Source organism: Octopus bimaculoides, chromosome 21, assembly GCF_001194135.2.
Source record: "Octopus bimaculoides isolate UCB-OBI-ISO-001 chromosome 21, ASM119413v2, whole genome shotgun sequence".
In the NCBI taxonomy this organism is placed as follows: Eukaryota; Metazoa; Mollusca; class Cephalopoda; order Octopoda; family Octopodidae; genus Octopus; species Octopus bimaculoides.
Window position 1 is genome coordinate 15,791,442 of NC_069001.1, and position 9,793 is coordinate 15,801,234.

Sequence of the window (9,793 nt, forward strand, 5' to 3'; positions counted from 1 at the left end):
TGCACACTTAAGAACAACAAAACAATGAATGATACCATTGCAGTAAAAAACCAAAACGTTTTAATTTATAAATTTTTTCAAGCCCCCACCGTCAACTGTTTTTTCGCACTACAAACTTTAAACAATGGGAGAAGCCTTTAAGGGTTAAAAAAGTTTTGGAAATGTGATCACCATTGCAATCCCCTTTTCCTTTATTTTCAAACAGAAAATGAAACGTAATTTAAAAACAAGAGTGAAATTCTATTCAATATTTTCTTTAAATCCACCTCCCTGCCTAAATCCTAAAATTGCAGCTTTCTTATGAAATTTTTTTTAATCATAGTTTTAAATACAGATAGTCCAAATTTTCAATGTTTCTGCCAATAATTTCAACATAATTTTCAGATGAAAAAGTGTATGATTTAAGGGAGATTTAGCTGTTGTTTCAAGCACATCCCACAACCACAGAATACCTTCCCTGTTTCTTTGCCCCTGAGATATAGATGCTTTTCAATACTTTTCTCCTCCGTAAACACATTTGAGCAATGAATCTGAGTGTGATTCATTAATTTTAGAAAATATTACAGAGGTTTAAAGTCTTTACCCAAAAACAGGATTTGTACACAATAGCTATCATAAAATGAAAGTAAACATTAGAAGACAGGTTTTAGACAAAACAAAAGCAATGTAGGAGAGTTTATGTATATATATATAAAAGACAACAAAAAACAACAATGCAAGGACGTGATACAGATATTATGTTACTGGACGTTCAGGAAAGGAAAGAAAGAGAATTTGACGTTTCGAGCGGAGCTCTTCGTCGGAAACATAGGAAAGTCCAAAGAAGGGAAGATGGGGGAAGAAAAAAATCGCCAATGATATCCACAAAGTTACATTGTATATATACATAGACAAATTAATTGGTGATAGAGTTGCTGATGTAAAAGTTGAGCTATGTCCCATAGCAAATTATTATTTTGTTTTTATTATTATCTACAGATAACCTCTTCAGGGCGCAGATTTCAAAAATCAAATTCATTTTTCTCAAGGACACGGTTTCAGAGTTTTTCAACATCAAACACAAGTAACCACATACTCACATTTACATAATAATTCTATACATATCTATTTATACCAATGTGTACATATCTGTGTATATGAATGTGTGTGTGTGTGTGTGTGTGTGTATGTATATATAAATACACACACACACACATTTACATAACATGTATATCTCTACGTATCTAACCATATCAATGTGTACACATGTGTGTGTGTGTGTTTGTGTGTGTATATATATATATATATATCAGTGCCCCTGGACTGGCTTGTGCGGGTGGCACATAAGACACCATTTCGAGCGTGGCCGTTTTCGTGCGGGTGACACGTAAAAGCACCCACTACACTCTCTGAGTGGTTGGCGTTAGGAAGGGCATCCAGCTGTAGAAACTCTGCCAAATTAGACTGGAGCCTGGTGTTGCCATCCGGTTTCACCAGTCCTCAGTCAAATCGTCCAACCCATGCTAGCATGGAAAGCGGACGTTAAACGATGTTGATGATGATGATGATGATGATATATATGGGCAAAATTCAGAGAGCTCCTACCTCTGTTGGTGACAAAAGGCCTCTCGCTCAGAGTGAAAGGTAGACTGTATGACGCATGTGTGCAAACAGCCATGCTACATGGCAGTGAAACATGGGCTGTGACAGCTGAGGACACACGTAAGCTTGCAAGGAACGAAGATAGTATGCTCTGATGGATGAGTAATGTCAGTGTGCATACACAACAGAGTGTAAGCGTCCTGAGAGCATCAGATGTGGTGTACAAGAGAGACGACTGCACTGGTATGGCCAGCACCCATGCCGGTGGCACGTAAAAAGCACCATTCAAGCGTGATCGTTGCCAGTTCTGCCTGACTGGCTCCCATGCTGGTGGCATATAAAAAGCACCATTCAAGTGTGGTCGATGCCAGTACCACCTGACTGGCCCTTGTTCCAGTTGCACATAAAAAGCACCCACTACACTCTCGGAGTGGTTTGTGTTAGGAAGGGCATCCAGTTGTAGAAACTCTGCCAGATCAGATTGGAGCCTGGTGCAGCCTTCTGGCTTGTCAACCCTCAGTCAAATCATCCAACCCATGACAGCATGGAAAGTGTACGATAAATGGCGATGATGATGTACATATATATAATCATACATACACAAATATATGCATGGGCATGTGTGTGTGTGTGTAGATATATATATATATATATGCATGTGTGCATTTGTATATGGACATTTATAAAGTATATATGCATGTATGCATGCACTGAGTCAAAAGATGCTGGTTAGAAATATGGAGGATGTGAACCTTCTCACTGTGGGAGGCATGAAAAAGTGTTGTGTAACCATAACCAGTATGGCTGTGTCTGCTTCTGAAAGACAGGCCTACTCAGCCACAAGTGTGGTCACAAAGGTGCCTTCTAACAACATCATATCCAGCACCTAGTGTAACAGAGTTTATGGGTCAGCCAGAAAACTTTCTCAGCACTTTAGGTCCCAACATCTAGATCAGTGGTTCTCGACCAGGCTTCATATGACCCTTGGGGCTCCATGCAAGTAAATTAGTAAATTGGGAACACCCAGTAGTATAATAAGGGTCCCTAAAAAAAATTGGATTTAAATGTATTTATTAGAAGAAACAGGTTTCTTTCTCTAACATTTTACATAGTTCAACATACACAAGTTAATGTGCGAAAAACAAAATAGGAATTTCGAAAGTATCTTTAAAACTTTCCTTAATTTAATGTTTTACTCAAAAGAGAGAAATGGCTCTGCTCTCAATGACATGAGCCACAAACTACAAGAAAACATGGGTTTTGGGGGGCATTTGCTTTGCTTTCTTCAACAGCATAGTCTGATCATTTTTGAGTATTCTGAGACAAGTAAAAGAAATCAAGGACCAGAAAGCCAGGTCAAATGTTTGCATCAGAATGCAGTCTGCTAAAGCTGCTCAGGATCCACAGAGTAGTGTAAAATCAGGGAAAATTCTGAGGGATGATTTGGTATATTTTCTAGTTTAGGTTGTGGAAGGTTGGACACAGTTTGAATGGCAAGATGAACCTCAGTGGAGATGGCATGACCAGCTCCTGTAGTAACAGCAGTGGAAATGGCGAAAGCAGGAGGCAGCATGTCTATAGACATGAGGTCAATGTGTTCAGCAACTCCATGTCTGTCTTCAAATTAAGAAATAAAAAAAAGATATGACCATCCCATCTTTTTGTTTATCCATAACTACATTATTATTCTAAGTGCTTTTTTTTCTACCCCACCACAGGAGTGACTATTCAAGATATTTATACTCCTTAGGAGTATATACTGCACATCAAGAGTGGCTGCTCATAGAGAGATGTATACACTACAGGAATATATAACCCACCTCATTCAAAACAAACAATTACATCATTGAAACTTTCAAAGATCTAAGATAATGCACAATTAATTCAAAACAAAGTAAATAAATGTTACTTACATTCGTCAGATAATCTGAATGTTAAAGAGTTAACTAGTGCTGCCTAGAGAAGGCTTTGATCAGAGATCTGCTAAAAACCATTTTGCCAAACACAAATTTTGATGGAGTTATTGTGTGTAAATGTTTGCATCTCATATCTTTAAAAAATGTTTAACCCTTCAGCATTCCGATTACTCTGTCAAATGCAATATTCATTCACATGGGTTTGAATTAATCATGCATTATCTTTGTAGCTTTGAGATTTCAATGATGTGATTGTTTTGAATGACATTGTTAGGTAGGTGTGAGAAACCAGATCTGGCCACTTTGCTCATTAAATGGGAAGACAATTTTGGGCCAGATATGGCCAGTTTAAATACTGAAGGGTTAAAGAAACTTATGTGTTGTATGTTGATAAATATAACTGATTTTTGTACCATTTTCTTGGCATTGTATCTCAAATCGGAAATAGCGGGAAGTCTTGAAATGTTAAATCAAAACAAAAAATAATGGGTGGGTTACATTTTAGAATGATTCTTTTCTCTACAATGAGAAATATCTTGATCTTATCAGTTTTAATTAATATTTTCTAGTTGGGGATTGATTGTTCTATGAGTAAGGAAAAAAAAGGAAAAATTCTAAAAACAATACTTGAGGAGATATTTATATAGAGAGGTACATGTGTGGCTGAGTGGTTAAGGAATTTACTTCCTAACCATGTGGTCTTGCGTTCAGTTCCACTGCATGGCACCTTGGGCAAGTGTATTTTACTATATCCACTAGGCAGCAAAAGTAGTGCAAGTGGATCCAGTAGAAGAAAACTGAAAAGAAGCCTGTCATATGTATGTGTGTGTACCCTTGTCTGGACATCACATGATAGTTACAAACAAGCATCATCATACAAGTAGGGGTGTTCTTTTTCAGTCTGCCGTGTAAAACGTGTCTGGCAACAGGGAAAATAATACCTTGCTTGGAAACAGGTAAGGGTTGGACGCAGGTAGAGCATCCTTCTGAAGAAAATCTGCCTCGAATTCCCTCCGACTCATGTAAGCATGGAAAAATGGATGTTAAATGAAAATGCAGAAGAGAGACAATGAAAGACTAGTAACCTTTTTAATACTTAATATTTTTTTCTTTAATTGATAGGAGTAAGAAAATAAGCAAATTTTCACATTTAAATATTTATTTTGCAAAATTCATGATGTGAAATCTTATGCTGAAACAGATATTGTTATGCTTGGAGATGGACTTTTTTTTTCTTTTGAAATAACTACACACATTATATAGTTGTTCTTCACTTAAGCTTTATTATTATTATTATTATTATTATTATTATCATCATTATTATTATTATTTTAGTGAGCAATGAGTAAATAAAATCCTTTAATTATACATCACACTTGGGGACACTAGTGTTCCTCTTAAAAAAATGGGCATCCCAAAGTTGTAGCACAAGCAATAGTCTCTCAGTTTGGTTGCCACTACCTTAATGCTTGTCTCTTGTGAGGATATTAAGCCTTTACTAGTGAAGGTGCATGACTTAGGGGTTAAGGTATTCGGCTCACGATCATAAGTTCAATTATCGGTGGAGCATTGTGGCCTTCAGCAAGACACTTTATTTCTCATTGCTCCAGTCCACTCAGCTGGCAAGAATTAGTACCTGTAATTCAAAGGGTTGGCCTTGTCACATTGTGTCACACTCAATCTCCCTGATAACTACGTTAAGGGTACACATGTCTGCAGAGTACTCAACCACTTGCATGTTTATATCACAAGCAGGCTGTTCCATTGACCAGATCAATAGGAACTCTCATCGTAACTAACAGAGTTCCAGTAACTAGTGAAGGTGCATCTCAGACTATAAGGTTTGATGATCTCAGCAAACTATTCTCAGATTCCAATCAAACGTGAGCACCACAAAACCTGCACAGCCAGCATCTTGATTAAAACCATAGACCACATGTGGACACCATATAAAACTTAGTTCTGAACCAGAATTGTTATCATCAGCCATCTTCATACACGTAACCCAGTCGACCATGTAAATAAAGTCAGTCTTCATCTATTACCAATCGGTGAACACTAGAGTTTCCCATAAAGGTTTTAATGTGAAAAAAGTCAACGAACCTTAAAGTGGTTAACTTGCTAGAAATAACAGCCAAATCAAATCTCTTTAAAAAAATACACTACTTTCTTAGAATGATAGGCACAGACATGGCTGTGTGGTAAGAAGTTTGCTTCCCAATCAGTTCCATTGCATGGCATGGCACCTTGGGCAAGTATTTTCTGCTGTAGCCCTAGGCTGACCAAAGCCTTGTGCATGGATTTGCTAGATGAAAAAGCTTGTCGTATATGTATGTGTCCCACTTGACACATACATATACTTGGTTTGTTTATATATAGTAACTTAGCAGTTCAGCAAAAGGATGAAACAGAATAAGCACCAAACTTAAGTACTGGAGACAATTTGCTCAACTAGATAGTGCCCCAGCATAGCCGCAGTCCAACGACTAAAACAAGTAAAAGATACATTAGAATAAAGCCATTATCATAACCCCATAGAAAAGATGAGTGAGATCGCTGTTGGAACACCAGTACGTCAACTAAACCAGATGATTTGAGTGAGAAAAGAGTTTGAAAAAACATCAACAAATTTTGAATTTCCCACCTTCATTTGCAATTTGAAAAGAAATATATTCCTGACTTGATCATGACCAAAGCACTCGCTCTAAGAAACGTTTTGGAAGCGTCTCAAAAATTTTTTTGAGGGCAGCCACTAGTTTCTTTTTGATTGAGTGTGCATGTCTCTTGTTTATTGACTAATTTGCTTTATATTTTTGTTCCTCTCAATGTTCTTACTGTTTACTCTCGTAATTACAAAGATACACATTTAGGTAGTAGAACCTAAAAGAGACCTTTTAAAAGTTAAAAATGATACCAATTTTTTTCTTTCGCTTAAGCTTTACCAAGTAGTAGCTTAGGTATCATTATTATTGTTGGCAAGCTGGCAGGATCACTACTAGCACGTTGGACAAAATGTTTATTAGTATTTCATCAGTCTTAATGTTCTTAGTTCAAATGCCGCTGAGGTCGACTTTGCCTTTCATCCTGGAGTCGATGTAATCGACTTATTCCTCCCCACGAACTCGCTAGGGTGCCAGAACTTGAAATTATTATTGGAGGCTAACTGGCAAAATCATTAGCACACAAAATGCTTAATGGTATTTCGTCTGTCTTCATGTTCTGAGTTCCAGTTCCGCCAAGGTCGACTCCGCCTTTCATGGTGAATGAAATACATACAAGTTGAGGGCGGAGGTAAAGAATACGTACACCACCCGTTTTCGTCGTAACAAAAACCCTAACGCTAAACACCGGGTGTACGTATTCTTTACTTTCGCCCAAGTTGAATACTGGAACGATGTAATCGAATAGTCCCACTTCCCCAAAAGTTTCAGGCCTTGTGTGTATAGAAGAAAAGATTATCATCATTATTATAGCGCCTGTAGCAAAAGAAAAGAAAATAAGATTGCGAGCTGGCAGACTCGATCCAGCGTCGGAAAAATGCCTTGTGCGATATTTGTTGCGATTTTCCGTTTTGAGTTTAAAAATCCCGCCGAGGTCAACCTTGACTTCTATCTTTTCGATAAAATAAAGAACCAGTCTGATACTGAGGTCGAGGATGTTGACTAACTACTTTGCCGCTCAAAACTGCTGCTTTTTGTACCCAAATAAGAAATTGTTACAAATAATATTATTTGCAACACGGTAAACCTACACGAGTTTTGGGAGAGAGAAGTTTCCGATTCACACGATTCGACTTTGTTTCCTCATAACTTTCAGTAGAAAAAGCATTTGTCTTATTCAACTTTTCTACAGATTCCTTTCTGAATGCATCGATTCCGATTATATCGGAATCTAATATGAAATAATGATAAACAATTGGTGGGCGCGCATACATACATACTGACACACATTACATTTTTTCAAAATTTCAAGTTTCAGTGTGTGTGTGTGTGTGTGTGTGCGCGTAATTTCTTTCACATTAAATTCCGACATCATTAGTAATCTACACCATCTGAAAATTAGTTGTAGAAAATCTTATTCAAAACATCCAATTTTCTGAAAGTTATAAGGAAACAAAGTCGATCAGATGGGGTAGTGGAGCACACTTGTGCAGATATACCTACAACAAAATCAGTCCTTAATCAGAAAATATCAGTTAAAAACAAGAGAGATTCTAGGATGTTAAACGGCCAGAGTTTGTTTGTTAGTGGTGGGTAGGAACAACGACCGAGTTGCTAAGGTGTACAGCGAGAAACAACAAGCACATGTTCAATGATATTCACTGCTGAATTAATGATCAACCACAACCACAGTAACGTCTATACAGTGATGATACTAGTATTATATTGAGAGGATTCTAATTACGTCATGGATATATTTAAATTCAACAAAGAGCTGGGGGTTTTGTTGTGGTTGTTTTGTAATTTTTTTAATGACCTAAAGAAGAAGACAAGATAAAGAAATCTATTCCAACGTAATAAATGGTAAATTCTGGGAGTAATAAAGTAATGCGAGAATTCTAAGCAGTTTCGTCTATAGAAAATTCTGGGGAAAATAACACATACACACGTGTGTGTGTGCGCGTGTGTAAGACTCGCATGTGTATATATATATATATATATATTTTTCAAACATACATATAATACAAACATCTCTTTATGTATATCTATATATATATATATACACATACATACATACATACATACATACACATGTGTATAATTTTTCCAACAATCTTCTGTATTATCATTTACCTTCCTACACACAAACACAGATATACATGTGTGTGCCCGAGGTAGCTATTCGAAAATTCCGCCTGGTTGAATAAACCATTAAGAGCGATACCTGAGGACTCAGTCAATCAATATTATCAGTATATTTCGCGATTTAAATATAGAAAGTCACACCGTCAGTAAATGATTTTGTTTCTCAACAAGTTGACCAAAAATACCGTGTGTGTGTGTGTGAAAAAAAAAGCACACTAAGTAGTATTAAGTCTAAGATATATGTAAATCTTTTTGACCCACGCCATCGCTACTCAGAGTTTGAGTCTTGAACTATATATATATATTAGTTGCATACATATATTTGCACACACACACATTATATATATATATATTTTTATACACATAAAAAGAGGGCAAACGTATTGTTACAAACAGCAATCTTGTTGAGAGGAAAGACTATACATAGATGTATATTATACATTATATATATAAGTATATTATGTATATCTTCGTTCCACTTCCTTGACTACGCTATAAGGTTGAAGTTCTTGAATGGAAAAAAAATAATACAAATTCAAGGAATTCGACACTTATTTCTTCACTTCGATTATTCCAAGAAGATATATTTTATTGTAACTGAAAGAAAAATAACAATTTACTTTAAAATATAAAACTGGTTACTTACCAAATATTAATGTTTTAATAATTGCACCACATGGGTGAAATAAATCATTCACAAAGCATACTTCGAAGAGAGAAGAAGCTCATTTGTGAATGAGCCATAAATATAGTTTTAATAAAATAAGTCAAAGCTCCATTTTCGTCAAGTGCGCTCTACCTTTTCTTTCTCTCTCTTTCCTTCGCCCATTCTATTTATCTTTCTCTATATTTCTCTTTAGTTCCCTCTATTTACCTCCCTTTATTCCCCTTCCTTCTTTCCTCACTCTATCTTTCTCTTTACTTTTCTCTCTCTATTTATCTCCTTTTCTCTCTCTATTTATCTCCTTTTCTCTGTTTCTTTCTCGCTCTCTCATGTCTCTTTCTCCTTCTCCCTATTTCTTTCTGTGTCACTCTAATTCTCTCTTTCTATTTCCTCTCTCTTTATTTTCCTTACACCCGCTCAACTTGCAATAGTTACCTCCCTTATTATATACCTCTCTGATATTCATTCTTTGACTTTTCCTCCTCTCCCCACCTTTTCTGAGAATTACCATTTTCATCTTTGGAACCGTTGTTGTAATATAAAATTGATCACCCAGTATTTAACTGGTATTTCATTTTATAACCCCGAAAGTTGAACTCGGAATGATAATTTGGGCATAATTAAATCTAAATTACCATATCGCAAGGCATCTCGGCTTTATGAAAACGGAGCGGGACAGTCTTGTAATATCGTAGTGTTTTTATCCTCAATTTTAATTGCTTTTGTTGTTTGGTCCCTAGTGAACATTAATCGAACAAGTGGTGTATAATGAAAAGCGTTCCAGCTGTGACCATCACGTTTTTCTTTCCAGACAGTGTATCTAGGAC

The 9,793-nt window shown here is 36.4% G+C and overlaps 1 protein-coding gene across 1 annotated transcript in view; it reads right to left on the reverse strand.

Annotated features, from left to right (window-relative positions):
* LOC106879064 (roquin-2) overlaps positions 1 to 9,190 on the reverse strand; it is a 93,230-nt gene extending 84,040 nt beyond the window's left edge. The window contains exon 1 of the mRNA XM_052975308.1: positions 8,949 to 9,190. The gene's annotated coding sequence lies outside the window, so the exon portion shown is untranslated. The remainder of the gene's footprint in view (positions 1 to 8,948) is intronic.
* Between the last annotated feature and the right edge of the window lie 603 nt (positions 9,191 to 9,793).